This window comes from Schistocerca serialis, chromosome 1 (assembly GCF_023864345.2).
Source record: "Schistocerca serialis cubense isolate TAMUIC-IGC-003099 chromosome 1, iqSchSeri2.2, whole genome shotgun sequence".
Lineage (NCBI taxonomy): Eukaryota > Metazoa > Arthropoda > Insecta > Orthoptera > Acrididae > Schistocerca > Schistocerca serialis.
The window spans coordinates 33,038,929-33,062,709 of NC_064638.1; positions in this window are offsets into that span (position 1 = coordinate 33,038,929).

The window sequence follows — 23,781 nt, forward strand, 5'->3', positions numbered from 1 at the left end:
AGCCAACAGGAACTTCGCTAATCTCCTCAATATAAGTCGTTATGGCGATCCTAGTATTTAATAGCGACGCAAATTGTATAACTCTTCGGCAATGGGAGCGTGCTACGGTTACAGGAAACAGACAGTGGTGCATCGGATACATGCCACTGGAGCCCCAGGAGAGCTGCCATGTGGCGCCCACAGCCTTGGTAGTCTCTTGCGTCGAAGAGGGCATGAGGCCTCCAGATATCAATCGCGACGAAATTTCTGTGTCACCATCTCAATGGGACGGTGGGAGGATGGCAGGAATCATTCTATGGTACGTCAGAAACCACCTATTGGGCTCCCAGATGACATTAAAAGAGCCAACAGCAACTTCGCTAATCTCCTCAATATACGTCGTAATGGCGATCCTAGTATTTAATAGCGACGCAAATTGTATAACTCTTCGGCAATGGGAGAGTGCTACGGTTACAGGAAACAGACAGTGGTGCATCGGATACATGCCACTGGAGCCCCAGGAGAGCTGCCATGTGGCGCCCACAGCCTTGGTAGTCTCTTGCGTCGAAGAGGGCATGAGGCCTCCAGATATCAATCGCGACGAAATTTCTGTGTCACCATCTCAATGGGACGGTGGAAGGATGGCAGGAATCATTCTGTGGTACGTCCGAAACCACCTATTGGGCTCCCAGATGACATTAAAAGAGCCAACAGCAACTTCGCTAATCTCCTCAATATAAGTCGTTATGGCGATCCTAGTATTTAATAGCGACGCAAATTGTATAACTCTTCGGCAATGGGAGAGTGCTACGGTTACAGGAAACAGACAGTGGTGCATCGGATACATGCCACTGGAGCCCCAGGAGAGCTGCCATGTGGCGCCCACAGCCTTGGTAGTCTCTTGCGTCGAAGAGGGCATGAGGCCTCCAGATATCAATCGCGACGAAATTTCTGTGTCACCATCTAAATGGGACGGTTGGAGGATGGCAGGAATCATTCTGTGGTACGTCAGAAACCACCTATTGGGCTCCCAGATAACATTAAAAGAGCCAACAGCAACTTCGCTAATCTCCTCAATATAAGTCGTTATGGCGACCCTAGTATTTAATAGCGACGCAAATTGTATAACTCTTCGGCAATGGGACAGGGCTACGGTTACAGGAGACAGACAGCGGTGCATCGGATACATGCCACTGGAGCCCCAGGAGAACTGCCATGTGGCGCCCACAGCCTTGGTAGTCTCTTGCGTCGAAGAGGGCATGAGGCCTCCAGATATCAATCGCGACGAAATTTCTGTGTCACCATCTCAATGGGACGGTGGGAGGATGGCAGGAATCATTCTGTGGTACGTCAGAAACCACCTATTGGGCTCCCAGATAACATAAAAAGAGCCAACGGCAACTTCGCTAATCTCCTTAATATAAGTCGTTATGGCGATCCTAGTATTTAATAGCGACGCAAATTGTATAACTCTTCGGCAATGGGAGAGTGCTACGGTTACAGGAAACAGACAGTGGTGCATCGGATACATGCCACTGGAGCCCCAGGAGAGCTGCCATGTGGCGCCCACAGCCTTGGTAGTCTCTTGCGTCGAAGAGGGCATGAGGCCTCCAGATATCAATCGCGACGAAATTTCTGTGTCACCATCTCAATGGGACGGTGGAAGGATGGCAGGAATCATTCTGTGGTACGTCAGAAACCACCTACTGGGCTGCCAGAGACATTTAAAGAGCCAACAGCAACTAAGTTAATCGCCTCAATATAAGTCGTTATGGTGATCCTAGTATTTAATAGCGACGCAAATTGTATAACTCATCGACAATAGGAGAGTGTTACGGTTACAGGAAACAGACAGTGGTGCATCGGATACATGCCACTGGAGCCCCAGGAGAGCTGCCATGTGGCGCCCACAGCCTTGGTAGTCTCTTGCGTCGAAGAGGGCATGAGGCCTCCAGATATCAATGGCGACGAAATTTCTGTATCACCATCTCAAAGGGTCGGTGGGAGGATGGCAGGAATCATTCTGTGGTACGTCAGAAACCACCTATTGGGCTCCCAGATGACATTAAAAGAGCCAACAGGAACTTCGCTAATCTCCTCAATATAAGTCGTTATGGCGATCCTAGTATTTAATAGCGGCGCAAATTGTATAACTCTTCGGCAATGGGAGCGTGCTACGGTTACAGGAAACAGACAGTGGTGCATCGGATACATGCCACTGGAGCCCCAGGAGAGCTGCCATGTGGCGCCCACAGCCTTGGTAGTCTCTTGCGTTGAAGAGGGCATGAGGCCTCCAGATATCAATGGCGACGAAATTTCTGTGTCACCATCTCAAAGGGACGGTGGGAGGATGGCAGGAATCATTCTGTGGTACGTCAGAAACCACCTATTGGGCTCCCAGATGACATTAAAAGAGCCAACAGGAACTTCGCTAATCTCCTCAATATAAGTCGTTATGGCGATCCTAGTATTTAATAGCGGCGCAAATTGTATAACTCTTCGGCAATGGGAGCGTGCTACGGTTACAGGAAACAGACAGTGGTGCATCGGATACATGCCACTGGAGCCCCAGGAGAGCTGCCATGTGGCGCCCACAGCCTTGGTAGTCTCTTGCGTCGAAGTGGGCATGAGGCCTCCAGATATCAATCGCGACGAAATTTCTGTGTCACCATCTCAATGGGACGGTGGAAGGATGGCAGGAATCATTCTGTGGTACGTCAGAAACCACCTATTGGGCTGCCAGAGACATTTAAAGAGCCAACAGCAACTAAGTTAATCGCCTCAATATAAGTCGATATGGTGATCCTAGTATTTAATAGCGACGCAAATTGTATAACTCATCGACAATAGGAGAGTGTTACGGTTACAGGAAACAGACAGTGGTGCATCGGATACATGCCACTGGAGCCCCAGGAGAGCTGCCATGTGGCGCCCACATCCTTGGTAGTCTCTTGCGTCGAAGAGGGCATGAGGCCTCCAGATATCAATGGCGACGAAATTTCTGTGTCACCATCTCAAAGGGACGGTGGGAGGATGGCAGGAATCATTCTGTGGTACGTCAGAAACCACCTATTGGGCTCCCAGATGACATTAAAAGAGCCAACAGCAACTTCGCTAATCTCCTCAATATACGTCGTAATGGCGATCCTAGTATTTAATAGCGACGCAAATTGTATAACTCTTCGGCAATGGGAGAGTGCTACAGTTAAAGGAAACAGTGAGTGGTGCATCGGATACATGCCACTAGAGCCCCAGGAGAGCTGCCATGTGGCGCCCACAGCCTTGGTAGTCTCTTGCGTCGAAGAGGGCATGAGGCCTCCAGATATCAATCGCGACGAAATTTCTGTGTCACCATCTCAATGGGACGGTGGAAGGATGGCAGGAATCATTCTGTGGTACGTCCGAAACCACCTATTGGGCTCCCAGATGACATTAAAAGAGCCAACAGCAACTTCGCTAATCTCCTCAATATAAGTCGTTATGGCGATCCTAGTATTTAATAGCGACGCAAATTGTATAACTCTTCGGCAATGGGAGAGTGCTACGGTTACAGGAAACAGACAGTGGTGCATCGGATACATACCACTGGAGCCCCAGGAGAGCTGCCATGTGGCGCCCACAGCCTTGGTAGTCTTTTGCGTCGATGAGGGCATGAGGCCTCCAGATATCAATCGCGACGAAATTTCTGTGTCACCATCTCAATGGGACGGTGGAAGGATGGCAGGAATCATTCTGTGGTACGTCAGAAACCACCTATTGGGCTCCCAGATGACATTAAAAGAGCCAACAGCAACTTCACTAATCTCCTAAATATAAGTCATTATGGCGAACCTTGTATTTAATAGCGACGCAAATTGTATGACTCTTCGGCAATGGGAGAGTGCTACGGTTACAGGAAACAGACAGTGGTGCATCGGATACATGCCACTGGAGCCCCAGGAGAGCTGCCATGTGGCGCCCACAGCCTTGGTAGTCTCTTGCGTCGAAGAGGGCATGAGGCCTCCAGATATCAATCGCGACGAAATTTCTGTGTCACCATCTCAATGGGACGGTGGGAGGATGGCAGGAATCATTCTGTGGTACGTCAGAAAAAACCTATTGGGCTCCCAGATGACATTAAAAGAGCCAACAGCAACTTCGCTAATCTCCTCAATATAAGTCGTTAAGGCGATCCTAGTATTTAATAGCGACGCAAATTGTATAACTCTTCGGCCATGGTAGAGTGCTACGGTTACAGGAAACAGACAGTGGTGCATCGGATACATGCCACTGGAGCTTCAGGAGAACTGCCATGTGGCGCCCACAGCCTTGGTAGTCTCTTGGGTCGAAGAGGGAATGAGGCCTCCAGATATCAATCGCGACGAAATTTCTGTGTCACCATCTCAATGGGACGGTGGGAGGATGGCAGGAATCATTCTGTGGTACGTCAGAAACCACCTATTGGGCTCCCAGATGTCATTAAAAGAGCCAACAGCAACTTCGCTAATCTCCTCAATATAAGTCGTTATGGCGATCCTTGTATTTAATAGCGACGCAAATTGTATAACTCTTCGGCAATGGGAGAGTGCTACGGTTACAGGAAACAGACAGTGGTGCATAGGATACATACCACTGGAGCCCCAGGAGAGCTGCCATGTGGCGCACACAGCGTTGGTAGTCTTTTGCGTCGAAGAGGGCATGAGGCCTCCAGATATCAATCGCGACGAAATTTCTGTGTCACCATCTCAATGGGACGGTGGAAGGATGGCAGAAATCATTCTGTGGTACGTCAGAAACCACCTATTGGGCTCCCAGATGACATTAAAAGAGCCAACAGCAACTTCGCTAATCTCCTCAATATAAGTCGTTATGGCGATCCTTGTATTTAATAGCGACGCAAATTGTATAACTCTTCGGCAATGGGAGAGTGCTACGGTTACAGGAAACAGACAGTGGTGCATAGGATACATACCACTGGAGCCCCAGGAGAGCTGCCATGTGGCGCACACAGCGTTGGTAGTCTTTTGCGTCGAAGAGGGCATGAGGCCTCCAGATATCAATCACGACGAAATTTCTGTGTCACTATCTCAATGGGACGGTGGAAGGATGGCAGGAATCATTCTGTGGTACGTCAGAAACCACCTATTGGGCTCCCAGATGACATTAAAAGAGCCAACAGCAACTTCGCTAATCTCCTCTATATAAGTCGTTATGGCGATCCTTGTATTTAATAGCGACGCAAATTGTAGAACTCATCGAAAATGGGAGAGTGCTACGGTTACAGGAAACAGAGAGTGGTGCATCGGATACATGCCACTGGAGCCCCAGGAGAGCTGCCATGTGGCGCCCACAGCTTTGGTAGTCTCTTGCGTCGAAGAGGGCATAAGGCCTCCAGATATCAATCGCGACGAAATTTCTGTGTCACCATCTCAATGGGACGGTGGGAGGATGGCAGGAATCATTCTGTGGTACGTCAGAAACCACCTATTGGGCTCCCAGATGACATTAAAAGAGCCAACAGCAACTTCGCTAATCTCCTCAATGTAAGTCGTTATGGCGATCCTTGTATTTAATAGCGACGCAAATTGTATAACTCTTCGGCAATGGGAGAGTGCTACGGTTACAGGAAACAGACAGTGGTGCATCGGATACATGCCACTGGAGCCCCAGGAGAGCTGCCTTGTGGCGCCCACAGCCTTGGTAGTCTCTTGCGTCGAAGAGGGCATGAGGCCTCCAGATATCAATCGCGACGAAATTTCTGTGTTACCATCTCAATGGGACGGTGGGAGGATGGCAGGAATCATTCTGTGGTACGTCAGAAACCACCTATTGGGCTCCCAGATGACATTAAAAGAGCCAACAGCAACTTCGCTCATCTCCTCAATATAAGTCGTTATGGCGATCCTTGTATTTAATAGCGACGCAAATTGTATAACTCTTCGGCAATGGGAGAGTGCTACGGTTACAGGAAACAGAGAGTGGTGCATCGGATACATGCCACTGGAGCCCCAGGAGAGCTGCCATGTGGCGCCAACAGCCTTGGTAGTCTCTTGGGTCGAAGAGGGCATGAGGCCTCCAGATATCAATCGCGACGAAATTTCTGTGTCACCATCTCAATGGGACGGTGGGAGGATGGCAGGAATCATTCTGTGGTACGTCAGAAACCACCTATTGGGCTCCCAGATGACATTAAAGAGCCAACAGCAACTTCGCTAATCTCCACAATATAAGTCGTTATGGCGATCCTTGTATTTAATAGCGACGCAAATTGTATAACTCTTCGGCAATGGGAGAGTGCTACGGTTACAGGAAACAGACAGTGGTGCATCGGATTCATGCCACTGGAGCCCCAGGAGAGCTGCCATGTGGCGCCCACAGCCTTGGTAGTCTCTTGCGTCGAAGAGGGCATGAGGCCTCCACATATCAATCGCGACGAAATTTCTGTGTCACCATCTCAATGGGACGGTGGGAGGATGGCAGGAATCATTCTGTGGTACGTCAGAACCACCTATTGGGCACCCAGATGACATTAAAAAAGCCAACAGCAACTTCGAAAATCTCCTCAATATAAGTCGTTATGGCGATCCTAGTATTTAATAGCGACGCAAATTGTATAACTCTTCGGCAATGGGAGAGTGCTACGGTTACAGGAAACAGACAGTGATGCACCGGATACATGCCACTGGAGCCCCAGGAGAGCTGCCATGTGGCGCCCACAGCCTTGGTAGTCTCTTGCGTCGAAGAGGGCATGAGGCCTCCAGATATCAATGGCGACGAAATTTCTGTGTCACCATCTCAAGGGGACGGTGGAAAGATGGCAGGAATCATTCTGTGTTACGTCAGAAACCACCTATTGGGCTCCCAGATGACATTAAAAGAGCCAACAGCAACTTCGCTAATCTCCACAATATAAGTCGTTATGGCGATCCTTGTATTTAATAGCGACGCAAATTGTATAACTCTTCGGCAATGGGAGAGTGCTACGGTTACAGGAAACAGACAGTGGTGCATCGGATACATGCCACTGGAGCCCCAGGAGAGCTGCCATGTGGCGCCCACAGCCTTGGTAGTCTCTTGCGTCGAAGAGGGCATGAGGCCTCCAGATATCAATCGCGACGAAATTTCTGTGTCACTATCTCAAGGGGACAGTGGAAGGATGGCAGGAATCATTCTGTGGTACGTCAGAAACCACCTATTGGGCTCCCAGATGACATTAAAAGAGCCAACAGCAACTTCGCTAATCTCCTCAATATAAGTCGTTATGGCGATCCTTGTATTTAATATCGACGCAAATTGTATAACTCTTCGGCAATGGGAGAGTGCTACGGTTACAGGAAACAGACAGTGGTGCATCGGATACATGCACTGGAGCCCCAGGAGAGCTGCCATGTGGCGCCCACAGCCTTGGTAGTCTCTTGCGTCGAAGAGGGCATGAGGCCTCCAGATATCAATCGCGACGAAATTTCTGTGTCACCATCTCAAGGGGACAGTGGAAGGATGGCAGGAATCATTCTGTGGTACGTCAGAAACCACCAATTGGGCTCCCAGATGACATTAAAAGAGCCAACAGCAACTTCGCTAATCTCCTCAATATAAGTCGTTATGGCGATCCTAGTATTTAATAGCGACGCAAATTGTATAACTCTCCGGCAATGGGAGAGTGCTACGGTTACAGGAAACAGACAGTGGTGCATCGGATACATGCCACTGGAGCCCCAGGAGAGCTGCCATGTGGCGCCCATAGCCTTGGTAGTCTCTTGCGTCGAAGAGGGCATGAGGCCTCCAGATATCAATCGCGACGAAATTTCTGTGTCACCATCTCAAGGGGACGGTGGAAGGATGGCAGGAATCATTCTGTGGTACGTCAGAAACCACCTATTGGGCTCCCAGATGACATTAAAAGAGCCAACAGCAACTTCGCTAATCTCCTCAATATAAGTCGTTATGGCGATCCTAGTATTTAATAGCGACGCAAATTGTATAACTCTTCGGCAATGGGAGAGTGCTACGGTTACAGAAAACAGACAGTGGTGTATCGGATACATGCCACTGGAGCCCCAGGAGAGCTGCCATGTGGCGCCCACAGCCGTGGTAGTCTCTTGCGTCGAAGAGGGCATGAGGCCTCCAGATATCAATCGTGACGAAATATCTGTGCCAACATCTCAAGGGGACGGTGGAAGGATGGCAGGAATCATTCTGTGGTACGTCAGAAACCATCTATTGGGCTCCCAGATGACATTAAAAGAGCCAACAGCAACTTCGCTAATCTCCTCAATATAAGTCGTTATGGCGATCCTTGTATTTAATATCGACGCAAATTGTATAACTCTTCGGCAATATGAGAGTGCTACGGTCACAGGAAACAGACAGTGGTGCATCGGATACATGCCACTGGAGGCCCAGGAGAGCTGCCATGTGGCGCCCACAGCCTTGGTAGTCTCTTGCGTCGAAGAGGGCATGAGGCCTCCAGATATCAATCGCGACGAAATTTCTGTGTCACCATCTCAATGGGTCGGTGGGAGGATGGCAGGAATCATTCTGTGGTACGTCAGAAACCACCTATTGGGCTCCCAGATGACATTAAAAGAGCCAACAGCAACATCGCTAATCTCCTCAATATAAGTCGTTATGGCGATCCATGTATTTAATAGCGACGCAAATTGTATAACTCTTCGGCAATGGGAGAGTGCTACGGTTACAGGAAACAGACAGTGATGCATCGGATACATGCCACTGGAGCCCCGGGAGAGCTGCCATGTGGCGCCCACAGCCTTGGTAGTCTCTTGCGTCGAAGAGGGCATGAGGCCACCAGATATCAATCGCGACGAAATTTCTGTGTCACCATCTCAATGGGACGGTGGGGGGATGGCCGGAATCATTCTGTGGTACGTCAGAAACCACCTATTGGGCTCCCAGATAACATTAAAAGAGCCAACAGCAACTTCGCTAATCTCCTCAATATAAGTCGTTATGGCGATCCTACTATTTAATAGCGACGCAAATTGTATAACTCTTCGGCAATGGGAGAGTGCTACGGTTACAGGAAACAGACAGTGGTGCATCGGATACATGCCACTGGAGCCCCAGGAGAGCTGCCATGTGTCGCCCATAGCCTTGGTAGTCTCTTGCGTCGAAGAGGGCATGAGGCCTCCAGATATCAATCGCGACGAAATTTCTGTGTCACCATCTCAATGGGACGGTGGGAGGATGGCAGGAATCATTCTGTGGTACGTCAGAAACCACCTATTGGGCTCCCAGATAACATTAAAAGAGCCAACAGCAACTTCGCTAATCTCCTCAATATAAGTCGTTATGGCGATCCTAGTATTTAATAGCGACGCAAATTGTATAACTCTTCGGCAATGGGAGAGTGCTACGGTTACAGGAAACAGACAGTGGTGCATTGGATACATGCCACTGGAGCCCCAGGAGAGCTGCCATGTGGAGCCCACAGCCTTGGTAGTCTCTTGCGTCGAAGAGGGCATGAGGCCTCCACATATCAATCGCGACGAAATTTCTGTGTCACCATCTCAATGGGACGGTGGGAGGATGGCAGGAATCATTCTGTGGTACGTCAGAAACCACCTATTGGGCTGCCAGAGACATTTAAAGAGCCAACAGCAACCAAGTTAACCTCCTCAATATAAGTCGTTATGGTGAACCTAGTATTTAATAGCGACGCAAATTGTCTAACTCATCGAAAATGGGAGAGTGCTACGGTTACAGGAAACAGACAGTGGTGCATCGGATACATGCCACTGGAGCCCCAGGAGAGCTGCCATGTGGCGGCCACAGCCTTGGTAGTCTCTTGCGTCGAGGAGGGCATGAGGCCTCCAGATATCAATCGCGACGAAATTTCTGTGTCACCATCTCAATGGGACGGTGGGAGGATGGCAGGAATCATTCTGTGGTACGTCAGAAACCACCTATTGGGCTCCCAGATAACAATTAAAGAGCCAACAGCAACTTCGCTAATCACCTCAATATAAGTCGTTATGGCGATCCTAGTATTTAATAGCGACACAAATTGTATAACTCTTCGGCAATGGGAGAGTGCTACGGTTACAGGAAACAGACAGTGATGCATCGGATACATGCCACTGGAGCCCCAGGAGAGCTGCCATACGGCGCCCACAGCCTTGGTAGTCTCTTGCGTCGAAGAGGGCATGAGGCCTCCAGATATCAATCGCGACGAAATTTCTGTGTCACCATCTCAATGGGACGGTGGGAGGATGGCAGGAATCATTCTGTGGTACGTCAGAAACCACCTATAGGGCTCCCAGATGACATTAAAAGAGCCAACAGCAACAAAGTTAATCTCCTCAATATAAGTCGTTATGGTGATCCTAGTGTTTAATAGCGACGCAAATTGTCTAACTCATCGAAAATGGGAGAGTGCTACGGTTACAGGAAACAGACAGTGGTGCATCGGATACATGCCACTTGAGCCCCAGGAGAGCTGCCATGTGGCGGCCACAGCCTTGGTAGTCTCTTGCGTCGAGGAGGGCATGAGGCCTCCAGATATCAATCGCGACGAAATTTCTGTGTCACCATCTCAATGGGACGGTGGGAGGATGGCAGGAATCGTTCTGTGGTACGTCAGAAACCACCTATTGGGCTCCCAGATAACAATTAAAGAGCCAACAGCAACTTCGCTAATCACCTCAATATAAGTCGTTATGGCGATCCTAGTATTTAATAGCGACACAAATTGTATAACTCTTCGGCAATGGGAGAGTGCTACGGTTACAGGAAACAGACAGTGATGCATCGGATACATGCCACTGGAGCCCCAGGAGAGCTGCCATACGGCGCCCACAGCCTTGGTAGTCTCTTGCGTCGAAGAGGGCATGAGGCCTCCAGATATCAATCGCGACGAAATTTCTGTGTCACCATCTCAATGGGACGGTGGGAGGATGGCAGGAATCATTCTGTGGTACGTCAGAAACCACCCATTGGGCTCCCAGATAACATTAAAAGAGCCAACAGCAACTTCGATAATCTCCTCAATATAAGTCGTTATGGGGATCCTAGTATTTAATAGCGACGCAAATTGTATAACTCTTCGGCAATGGGAGAGTGCTACGGTTACAGGAAACATACAGTGTTGCATCGGATACATGCCACTGGAGCCCCAGGAGAGCTGCCATGTGGCGCCCACAGCCTTGGTAGTCTCTTGCGTCGAAGAGGGCATGAGGCCTCCAGATATCAATCGCGACGAAATTTCTGTGTCACCATCTCAATGGGACGGTGGGAGGATGGCAGGAATCATTCTGTGGTACGTCAGAAACCATCTATTGGGCTCCTAGATAACATTAAAAGAGCCAACAGCAACTATGTTAATCTCCTCAATATAAGTCGTTATGGTGATCCTAGTATTTAATAGCGACGCAAATTGTATAACTCATCGACAATAGGAGAGTGCTTCGGTTACAGGAAACAGACAGTGGTGCATCGGATACATGCCACTGGAGCCCCAGGAGAGCTGCCATGTGGCGCCCACAGCCTTGGTAGTCTCTTGCGTCGAAGAGGGCATGAGGCCTCCAGATATCAATCGCGACGAAATTTCTGTGTCACCATCTCAAGGGGACGGTGGAAGGATGGCAGGAATCATTCTGTGGTACGTCAGAAACCATCTATTGGGCTCCCAGATGACATTAAAAGAGCCAAGAGCAACTTCGCAAATCTCCTCAATATAAGTCGTTATGGCGATCCTAGTATTTAATAGCGACGCAAATAGTATAACTCTTCGGCAATGGGAGAGTGCTACGGTTACAGAAAACAGACAGTGGTGTATCGGATACATGCCACTGGAGCCCCAGGAGAGCTGCCATGTGGCGCCCACAGCCGTGGTAGTCTCTTGCGTCGAAGAGGGCATGAGGCCTCCAGATATCAATCGCGACGAAATATCTGTGCCAACATCTCAAGGGGACGGTGGAAGGATGGCAGGAATCATTCTGTGGTACGTCAGAAACCATCTATTGGGCTCCCAGATGACATTAAAAGAGCCAAGAGCAACTTCGCAAATCTCCTCAATATAAGTCGTTATGGCGATCCTAGTATTTAATATCGACGCAAATTGTATAACTCTTCGGCAATGGGAGAGTCCTACGGTCACAGGAAACAGACAGTGGTGCATCGGATACATGCCACTGGAGGCCCAGGAGAGCTGCCATGTGGCGCCCACAGCCTTGGTAGTCTCTTGCGTCGAAGAGGGCATGAGGCCTCCAGATATCAATCGCGACGAAATTTCTGTGTCACCATCTCAATGGGTCGGTGGGAGGATGGCAGGAATCATTCTGTGGTACGTCAGAAACCATCTATTGGGCTCCCAGATGACAATAAAAGGGCCAACAGCAACTAAGTTAATCTCCTCAATATAAGTCGTTATGGTGATCCTAGTATTTAATAGCGACGCAAATTGTATAACTCTTCGGCAATGGGAGAGTGCTACGGTTACAGAAAACAGACAGTGGTGCATCGGATACATGCCACTGGAGCCCCAGGAGAGCTGCCATGTAGCGCCCACAGCCTTGGTAGTCTCTTGCGTCGAAGAGGGCATGAGGCCACCAGATATCAATCGTGACGAAATTTCTGTGTCACCATCTCAATGGGACGGTGGGAGGATGGCCGGAATCATTCTGTGGTACGTAAGAAACCACCTATTGGGCTCCCAGATAACATTAAAGGAGCCAACAGCAACTTCGCTAATCTCCTCAATATAAGTCGTTATGGCGATCCTACTATTTAATAGCGACGCAAATTGTATAACTCTTCGGCAATGGGAGAGTGCTACGGTTACAGGAAACAGAGAGTGGTGCATCGGATACATGCCACTGGAGCCCCAGGAGAGCTGCCATGTGTCGCCCATAGCCTTGGTAGTCTCTTGCGTCGAAGAGGGCATGAGGCCTCCAGATATCAATCGCGACGAAATTTCTGTGTCACCATCTCAATGGGACGGTGGGAGGATGGCCGGAATCATTCTGTGGTACGTAAGAAACCACCTATTGGGCTCCCAGATAACATTAAAAGAGCCAACAGCAACTTCGCTAATCTCCTCAATATAAGCCGTTATGGCGATCCTAGTATTTAATAGCGACGCAAATTGTATAACTCTTCGGCAATGGGAGAGTGCTACGGTTACAGGAAACAGACAGTGGTGCATTGGATACATGCCACTGGAGCCCCAGGAGAGCTGCCATGTGGGGCCCACAGCCTTGGTAGTCTCTTGCGTCGAAGAGGGCATGAGGACTCCACATATCAATCGCGACGAAATTTCTGTGTCACCATCTCAATGGGACGGTGGGAGGATGGCAGGAATCATTCTGTGGTACGTCAGAAACCACCTATTGGGCTCCCAGATAACGTTAAAAGAGCCAACAGCAACTTCGCTAATCACCTCAATATAAGTCGTTATGGCGATCCTAGTATTTAATAGCGACGCAAAATGTACAAGTCTTCGGCAATGGGAGAGTGCTACGATTACAGAAAACAGACAGTGGTGCATCGGATACATGCCACTGGAGCCCCAGGAGAGCTGCCATGTGGCGCCCACAGCCTTGGTAGTCTCTTGCGTCGATGAGGGCATGAGGCCTCCAGATATCAATCGCGACGAAATTTCTGTGTCACCATCTCAATGGGACGGTGGGAGGGTGGCCGGAATCATTCTGTGGTACGTCAGAAACCACCTATTGGGCTCCCAGATAACAATTAAAGAGCCAACAGCAACTTCGCTAATCACCTCAATCTAAGTCGTTATGGCGATCCTAGTATTTAATAGCGACGCAAATTGTATAACTCTTCGGCAATGGGAGAGTGCTACGGTTACAGGAAACAGACAGTGATGCATCGGATACATGCCACTGGAGCCCCAGGAGAGCTGCCATACGGCGCCCACAGCCTTGGTAGTCTCTTGCGTCGAAGAGGGCATGAGGCCTCCAGATATCAATCGCGACGAAATTTCTGTGTCACCATCTCAATGGGACGGTGGGAGGATGGCAGGAATCATTCTGTGGTACGTCAGAAACCACCCATTGGGCTCCCAGATAACATTAAAAGAGCCAACAGCAACTTCGATAATCTCCTCAATATAAGTCGTTATGGGGATCCTAGTATTTAATAGCGACGCAAATTGTATAACTCTTCGGCAATGGGAGAGTGCTACGGTTACAGGAAACAGACAGTGGTGCATCGGATACATGCCACTGGAGCCCCAGGAGAGCTGCCATGTGGCGCCCACAGCCTTGGTAGTCTCTTGCGCCGAAGAGGGCATGAGGCCTCCAGATATCAATCGCGACGAAATTTCTGTGTCACCATCTCAATGGGACGGTGGGAGGATGGCAGAAATCATTCTGTGGTACGTCAGAAACCACCTATTGGGCTCCCAGATGACATTAAAAGAGCCAACAGCAACAAAGTTAATCTCCTCAATATAAGTCGTTATGGCGATCCTAGTTTTTAATAGCGACGCAAATTGTATAACTCTTCGGCAATGGGAGAGTGCTACGGTTACAGGAAACAGACAGTGGTGCATCGGATACATGCCACTGGAGCCCCAGGAGAGCTGCCATGTGGCGCCCACAGCCTTGGTAGTCTCTTGCGTCGAAGAGGGCATCAGGCCTCCAGATATCAATCACGACGAAATTTCTGTGTCACCATCTCAAGGGGACGGTGGAAGGATGGCAGGAATCATTCTGTGGTACGTCAGACCACCTATTGGGCTGCCAGAGACATTTAAAGAGCCAACAGCAACTATGTTAATCTATTCAATATAAGTCGTTATTGTGATCCTAGTATTTAATAGCGACGCAAATTGTATAACTCATCGACAGTAGGAGAGAGCTACGGTTACAGGAAACAGACAGTGGTGCATCGGATACATGCCACTGGAGCCCCAGGAGAGCTGCCATGTGGCGCCCACAGCCTTGGTAGTCTCTTGCGTCGAAGAGGGCATGAATCCCCCAGATATCAATCGCGACGAAATTTCTGTGTCACCATCTCAAGGGGACGGTGGAAGGATGGCAGGAATCATTCTGTGGTACGTCAGAAACAACCTATTGGGCTCCCAGATGACATTAAAAGAGTTAACAGCAACTAAGTTAATCTCCTCAATATAAGTCGTTATGGTGATCCTAGTATTTAATAGCGACGCAAATTGTATAACTCATCGACAATAGGAGAGTGCTTCGGTTACAGGAAACAGACAGTGGTGCATCGGATACATGCACTGGAGCCCCAGGAGAGCTGCCATGTGGCGCCCACAGCCTTGGTAGTCTCTTGCGTCGAAGAGGGCATGAGGCCTCCAGATATCAATCGCGACGAAATTTCTGTGTCACCATCTCAATGGGACGGTGGAAGGATGGCAGGAATCATTCTGTGGTACGTCAGAAACCACCTATTGGGCTCCCAGATGACATTAAAAGAGTTAACAGCAACTTCGCTAATCTCCTCAATATAAGTCGTTATGGCAATCCTAGTATTTAATAGCGACGCCAATTGTATAACTCTTCGGTAATGGGAGACTGCTACGGTTACAGAAAACAATCAGTGGTGCATCGGATACATGCCACTGGAGCCCCTGGAGAGCTGCCATGTGGCGCCCACAGCCTTGGTAGTCTCTTGCGTAGAAGAGGGCATGAGGCCTCCAGATATCAATCGAGACGAAATTTCTGTGCCACCATCTCAAGGGGACGGTGGAAGGATGGCAGGAATCATTCTGTGGTACGTCAGAAACCACCTATTGGGCTGCCAGAGGCACTTAAAGAGCCAACAGCAACCAAGTTAATCTCCTCAATATAAGACGTTATGGTGATCCTAGTATTTAACAGCGACGCAAATTGTATAACTCATCGACAATAGGAGAGTGCTACGGTTACAGGAAACCGACAGTGGTGTATCGGATACATGCCACTGGAGCCCCAGGAGAGCTGCCATGTGGCGCCCACAGCCTTGGTAGCCTCTAGCGTCGAAGAGGGCATGCGGCCTCCAGATATCAATCGCGACGAAATTTCTGTGTCACCATCTCAAGGGGACGGTGGAAGGATGGCAGGAATCATTCTGTGGTACGTCAGAAACCACCTATTGGGCTGCCAGAGACATTTAAAGAGCCAACAGCAACTATGTTAATCTATTCAATATAAGTCGTTATTGTGATCCTAGTATTTAATAGCGACGCAAATTGTATAACTCATCGACAGTAGGAGAGAGCTACGGTTACAGGAAACAGACAGTGGTGCATCGGATACATGCCACTGGAGCCCCAGGAGAGCTGCCATGTGGCGCCCACAGCCTTGGTAGTCTCTTGCGGAGAAGAGGGCATGAATCCCCCAGATATCAATCGCGACGAAATTTCTGTGTCACCATCTCAAGGGGACGGTGGAAGGATGGCAGGAATCATTCTGTGGTACGTCAGAAACAACCTATTGGGCTCCCAGATGACATTAAAAGAGCCAACAGCAACTTCGCTAATCTCCTCAATATAAGTCGTTATGGCAATCCTAGTATTTAATAGCGACGCAAATTGTATAACTCTTCGGTAATGGGAGAGTGCTACGGTTACAGAAAACAGACAGTGGTGCATCGGATACATGCCACTGGAGCCCCAGGAGAGCTGCCATGTGGCGCCCACAGCCTTGCTAGTCTCTTGCGTCGGGAAGGGCATGAGGCCTCCAGATATCAATCGCGACGAATTTTCTGTGCCACCATCTCAATGGGACGGTGGGAGAATGGCAGGAATCATTCTGTGGTACGTCAGAAACCACCTATTGGGCTGCCAGAGGCATTTAAAAAGCCAACAGCAACTAAGTTAATCTCCTCAATATAAGTCGTTATGGTGATCCTAGTATTTGATAGCGACGCAAATTGTACAACTCATCGACAATAGGAGAGTGCTACGGTTACAGGAAACAGACAGTGGTGTATCGGATACATGCCACTGGAGCCCCAGGAAAGCTGCCATGTGGCGCTTACAGCCTTGGTAGTCTCTTGCGTCGAAGAGGGCATGAGGCCTCCAGATATCAATCGCGACGAAATTTCTGTGTCACCATCTCAATGGGACGGTGGAAGGATGGCAGGAATCATTCTGTGGTACGTCAGAAACAAAACAACCTATTGGGCTCCCAGATGACATTAAAAGAGCCAACAGCAACTTCGCTAATCTCCTCAATATAAGTCGTTATGGCAATCCTAGTATTTAATAGCGACGCAAATTGTATAACTCTTCGGTAATGGGAGAGTGCTACGGTTACAGAAAACAGACAGTGGTGCATCGGATACATGCCACTGGAGCCCCAGGAGAGCTGCCATGTGGCGCCCACAGCCTTGCTAGTCTCTTGCGTCGGGAAGGGCATGAGGCCTCCAGATATCAATCGCGACGAATTTTCTGTGCCACCATCTCAATGGGACGGTGGGAGAATGGCAGGAATCATTCTGTGGTACGTCAGAAACCACCTATTGGGCTGCCAGAGGCATTTAAAAAGCCAACAGCAAGTAAGTTAATCTCCTCAATATAAGTCGTTATGGTGATCCTAGTATTTGATAGCGACGCAAATTGTACAACTCATCGACAATAGGAGAGTGCTACGGTTACAGGAAACAGACAGTGGTGTATCGGATACATGCCACTGGAGCCCCAGGAAAGCTGCCATGTGGCGCTTACAGCCTTGGTAGTCTCTTGCGTCGAAGAGGGCATGAGGCCTCCAGATATCAATCGCGACGAAATTTCTGTGTCACCATCTCAATGGGACGGTGGGAGGATGGCAGGAATCATTCTGTGGAACGTCAGAAACCACCTATTGGGCTCCCAGATGACATTAAAAGAGCCAACAGCAACTAAGTTAAACTCCTCAATATAAGTCGTTATGGTGATCCTAGTATTTAATAGCGACGCAAATTGTATAACTCATCGACAATAGGAGAGTGCTACGGTTACAGGAAACAGACAGTGGTGTATCGGATACATGCCACTGGAGCCCCAGGAAAGCTGCCATGTGGCGCTTACAGCCTTGGTAGTCTCTTGCGTCGAAGAGGGCATGAGGCCTCCAGATATCAATCGCGACGAAATTTCTGTGTCACCATCTCAATGGGACGGTGGAAGGATGGCAGGAATCATTCTGTGGTACGTCAGAAACAAAACAACCTATTGGGCTCCCAGATGACATTAAAAGAGCCAACAGCAACTTCGCTAATCTCCTCAATATAAGTCGTTATGGCAATCCTAGTATTTAATAGCGACGCAAATTGTATAACTCTTCGGTAATGGGAGAGTGCTACGGTTACAGAAAACAGACAGTGGTGCATCGGATACATGCCACTGGAGCCCCAGGAGAGCTGCCATGTGGCGCCCACAGCCTTGCTAGTCTCTTGCGTCGGGAAGGGCATGAGGCCTCCAGATATCAATCGCGACGAATTTTCTGTGCCACCATCTCAATGGGACGGTGGGAGAATGGCAGGAATCATTCTGTGGTACGTCAGAAACCACCTATTGGGCTGCCAGAGGCATTTAAAAAGCCAACAGCAAGTAAGTTAATCTCCTCAATATAAGTCGTTATGGTGATCCTAGTATTTGATAGCGACGCAAATTGTACAACTCATCGACAATAGGAGAGTGCTACGGTTACAGGAAACAGACAGTGGTGTATCGGATACATGCCACTGGAGCCCCAGGAAAGCTGCCATGTGGCGCTTACAGCCTTGGTAGTCTCTTGCGTCGAAGAGGGCATGAGGCCTCCAGATATCAATCGCGACGAAATTTCTGTGTCACCATCTCAATGGGACGGTGGGAGGATGGCAGGAATCATTCTGTGGAACGTCAGAAACCACCTATTGGGCTCCCAGATGACATTAAAAGAGCCAACAGCAACTAAGTTAAACTCCTCAATATAAGTCGTTATGGTGATCCTAGTATTTAATAGCGACGCAAATTGTATAACTCATCGACAATAGGAGAGTGCTACGGTTACAGGAAACTGACAGTGGTGTATCGGATACATGCCACTGGAGCCCCAGGAGAGCTGCCATGTGGCGCCCACAGAATTGGTAGTCTCTTGCGGAGAAGAGGGCATGAGGCCTCCAGATATCAATCGCGACGAAATTTCTGTGCCACCATCTCAAGGGGACGGTGGAAGGATGGCAGGAATTATTCTGTGGTACGTCAGAAACCACCTATTGGGCTCCCAGATGACAATAAATGAGCCAACAGCAACTAAGTTAATCTCCTCAATATAAGCCGTTATGGTGATCCTAGTATTTAATAGCGACGCAAATTGTATAGCTCATCGACAATGGGAGAGTGCTACGGTTACAGGAAACAGACAGTGGTGTATCGGATACATGCCACTGGAGCCCCAGGAGAGCTGCCATGTGGCGCCCACAGCCTTGGTAGTCTCTTGCGTCGAAGAGGGCATGAGGCCTCTAAATATCAATCGCGTCGAAATTTCTGTGTAACCAACTCAATGGGACGGTGGGAGGATGGCAGGAATCATTCTGTGGTACGTCAGAAACCACCTATTGGGCTCCCAGATGACATTAAAAGTGCCAACAGCAACTAAGTTAATCTCCTCAATATAAGTCGTTATGGTGATCCTAGTATTTAATAGCGACGCAAATTGTATAACTCATCGACAATAGGAGAGTGCTACGGTTACAGGAAACAGACAGTGGTGTATCGGATACATGGCACTGGAGCCCCAGGACAGCTGCCATGTGGCGCCCACAGCCTTGGTAGTCTCTTGCGTCGAGGAGGGCATGACGCCTCCAGATATCAATCGCGACGAAATTTTTGTGTCACCATCTCAATGGGACGGTGGAAGGATGGCAGGAATCATTCTGTGGTACGTCAGAAACCACCTATTGGGCTCCCAGATGACATTAAAAGAGTCAACAGCAACTTCGCTAATCTAATCAATATAAGTCGTTATGGCGATCCTAGTATTTAATAGCGACGCAAATTGTATAACTCATCGACAATAGGAGAGTGCTACAGTTACAGGAAACAGACAGTGGTGTATCGGATACATGCCACTGGAGCCCCAGGAGAGCTGCCATGTGGCGCCCACAGCCTTGGTAGTCTCTTGCGAAGAAGAGGGCATGTGGCCTCCAGATATCAATCGCGACGAAATTTCTGTGCCACCATCTCAAGGGGACGGTGGAAGGATGGCAGGAATCATTCTGTGGTACGTCAGAAACCACCTATTGGGCTCCCAGATGACATTAAAAGAGTCAACAGCAACTTCGCTAATCTAATCAATATAAGTCGTTATGGCAATCCTAGTATTTAATAGCGACGCAAATTGTATAACTCTTCGGTAATGGGAGAGTGCTACGGTTACAGAAAACAGACAGTGGTGCATCGGATACATGCCACTGGAGCCCCAGGAGAGCTGCCATGTGGCGCCCACAGCCTTGCTAGTCTCTTGCGTCGGGAAGGGCATGAGGCCTCCAGATATCAATCGCGACGAAATTTCTGTGCCACCATCTCAAGGGGACGGTGGAAGGATGGCAGGAATCATTCTGTGGTACGTCAGAAACCACCTATTGGGCTCCCAGATGACATTAAAAGAGTCAACAGCAACTTCGCTAATCTAATCAATATAAGTCGTTATGGCGATCCTAGTATTTAATAGCGACGCAAATTGTATAACTCTTCGGCAATGGGAGAGTGCAACGGTTACAGGAAACAGACAGTGGTGTATCGGATACATGCCACTGGAGCCCCAGGAGAGCTGCCATGTGGCGCCCACAGCCTTGCTAGTCTCTTGCGTCGGGAAGGGCATGAGGCCTCCAGATATCAATCGCGACGAAATTTCTGTGCCACCATCTCAAGGGGACGGTGGAAGGATGGCAGGAATCATTCTGTGGTACGTCAGAAACCACCTATTGGGCTCCCAGATGACATTAAAAGAGCCAACAGCAACTAAGTTAAACTCCTCAATATAAGTCGTTATGGTGATCCTAGTATTTAATAGCGACGCAAATTGTATAACTCATCGACAATAGGAGAGTGCTACAGTTACAGGAAACAGACAGTGGTGTATCGGATACATGCCACTGGAGCCCCAGGAGAGCTGCCATGTGGCGCCCACAGCCTTGGTAGTCTCTTGCGAAGAAGAGGGCATGTGGCCTCCAGATATCAATCGCGACGAAATTTCTGTGCCACCATCTCAAGGGGACGGTGGAAGGATGGCAGGAATCATTCTGTGGTACGTCAGAAACCACCTATTGGGCTCCCAGGTGACATTAAAAGAGTCAACAGCAACTTCGCTAATCTAATCAATATAAGTCGTTATGGCAATCCTAGTATTTAATAGCGACGCAAATTGTATAACTCTTCGGTAATGGGAGAGTGCTACGGTTACAGAAAACAGACAGTGGTGCATCGGATACATGCCACTGGAGCCCCAGGAGAGCTGCCATGTGGCGCCCACAGCCTTGCTAGTCTCTTGCGTCGGGAAGGGCATGAGGCCTCCAGATATCAATCGCGACGAAATTTCTGTGCCACCATCTCAAGGGGACGGTGGAAGGATGGCAGGAATCATTCTGTGGTACGTCAGAAACCACCTATTGGGCTCCCAGATGACATTAAAAGAGTCAACAGCAACTTCGCTAATCTAATCAATATAAGTCGTTATGGCGATCCTAGTATTTAATAGCGACGCAAATTGTATAACTCTTCGGCAATGGGAGAGTGCAACGGTTACAGGAAACAGACAGTGGTGTATCGGATACATGCCACTGGAGCCCCAGGAGAGCTGCCATGTGGCGCCCACAGCCTTGCTAGTCTCTTGCGTCGGGAAGGGCATGAGGCCTCCAGATATCAATCGCGACGAAATTTCTGTGTCACCATCTCAAGGGGACGGTGGAAGGATGGCAGGAATCATTCTGTGGTACGTCAGAAACCACCTATTGGGCTCCCAGATGACATTAAAAGAGTCAACAGCAACTTCGCTAATCTAATCAATATAAGTCGTTATGGCGATCCTAGTATTTAATAGCGACGCAAATTGTATAACTCATCGACAATAGGAGAGTGCTACAGTTACAGGAAACAGACAGTGGTGTATCGGATACATGCCACTGGAGCCCCAGGAGAGCTGCCATGTGGCGCCCACAGCCTTGGTAGTCTCTTGCGGAGAAGAGGGCATGTGGCCTCCAGATATCAATCGCGACGAAATTTCTGTGCCACCATCTCAAGGGGACGGTGGAAGGATGGCAGGAATCATTCTGTGGTACGTCAGGAACCACCTATTGGGCTCCCAGATGACATTAAAAGTGCCAACAGCAACGAAGTTAATCTCCTCAATATAAGTCGTTATGGTGATCCTAGTATTTAATAGCGACGCAAATTGTATAACTCATCGACAATAGGAGAGTGCTACAGTTACAGGAAACAGACAGTGGTGTATCGGATACATGCCACTGGAGCCCCAGGAGAGCTGCCATGTGGCGCCCACAGCCTTGGTAGTCTCTTGCGGAGAAGAGGGCATGTGGCCTCCAGATATCAATCGCGACGAAATTTCTGTGCCACCATCTCAAGGGGACGGTGGAAGGATGGCAGGAATCATTCTGTGGTACGTCAGAAACCACCTATTGGGCTCCCAGATGACATTAAAAGAGTCAACAGCAACTTCGCTAATCTAATCAATATAAGTCGTTATGGCGATCCTAGTATTTAATAGCGACGCAAATTGTATAACTCTTCGGCAATGGGAGAGTGCTACGGTTACAGGAAACAGACAGTGGTGTATCGGATACATGCCACTGGAGCCCCAGGAGAGCTGCCATGTGGCGCCCACAGCCTTGCTAGTCTCTTGCGTCGGGAAGGGCATGAGGCCTCCAGATATCAATCGCGACGAAATTTCTGTGTCACCATCTCAAGGGGACGGTGGAAGGATGGCAGGAATCATTCTGTGGTACGTCAGAAACCACCTATTGGGCTGCCAGAGGCATTTAAAAAGCCAACAGCAACTAAGTTAATCTCCTCAATATAAGTCGTTATGGTGATCCTAGTATTTAATAGCGACGCAAATTGTATAACTCATCGACAATAGGAGAGTGCTACGGTTACAGGAAACAGACAGTGGTGTATCGGATACATGGCACTGGAGCCCCAGGACAGCTGCCATGTGGCGCCAACAGCCTTGGTAGTCTCTTGCGTCGAGGAGGGCATGACGCCTCCAGATATCAATCGCGACGAAATTTTTGTGTCACCATCTCAATGGGACGGTGGAAGGATGGCAGGAATCATTCTGTGGTACGTCAGAAACCACCTATTGGGCTCCCAGATGACATTAAAAGAGCCAACAGCAACAAAGTTAATCTCCTCAATATAAGTCGTTATGGTGATCCTAGTATTTAATAGCGACGCAAATTGTATAACTCATCGACAATAGGAGAGTGCTACAGTTACAGGAAACAGACAGTGGTGTATCGGATACATGCCACTGGAGCCCCAGGAGAGCTGCCATGTGGCGCCCACAGCCTTGGTAGTCTCTTGCGGAGAAGAGGGCAAGAGGCCTCCAGATATCAATCGCGACGAAATTTCTGTGTCACCATCTCAAGGGGACGGTGGAAGGATGGCAGGAGTCATTCTGTGGTACGTCAGAAACCACCTATTGGGCTCCCAGATGACATTAAAAGAGCCAACAGCAACAAAGTTAATCTCCTCAATATAAGTCGTTATGGTGATCCTAGTATTTAATAGCGACGCAAATTGTATAACTCATCGACAATAGGAGAGTGCTACAGTTACAGGAAACAGACAGTGGTGTATCGGATACATGCCACTGGAGCCCCAGGAGAGCTGCCATGTGGCGCCCACAGCCTTGG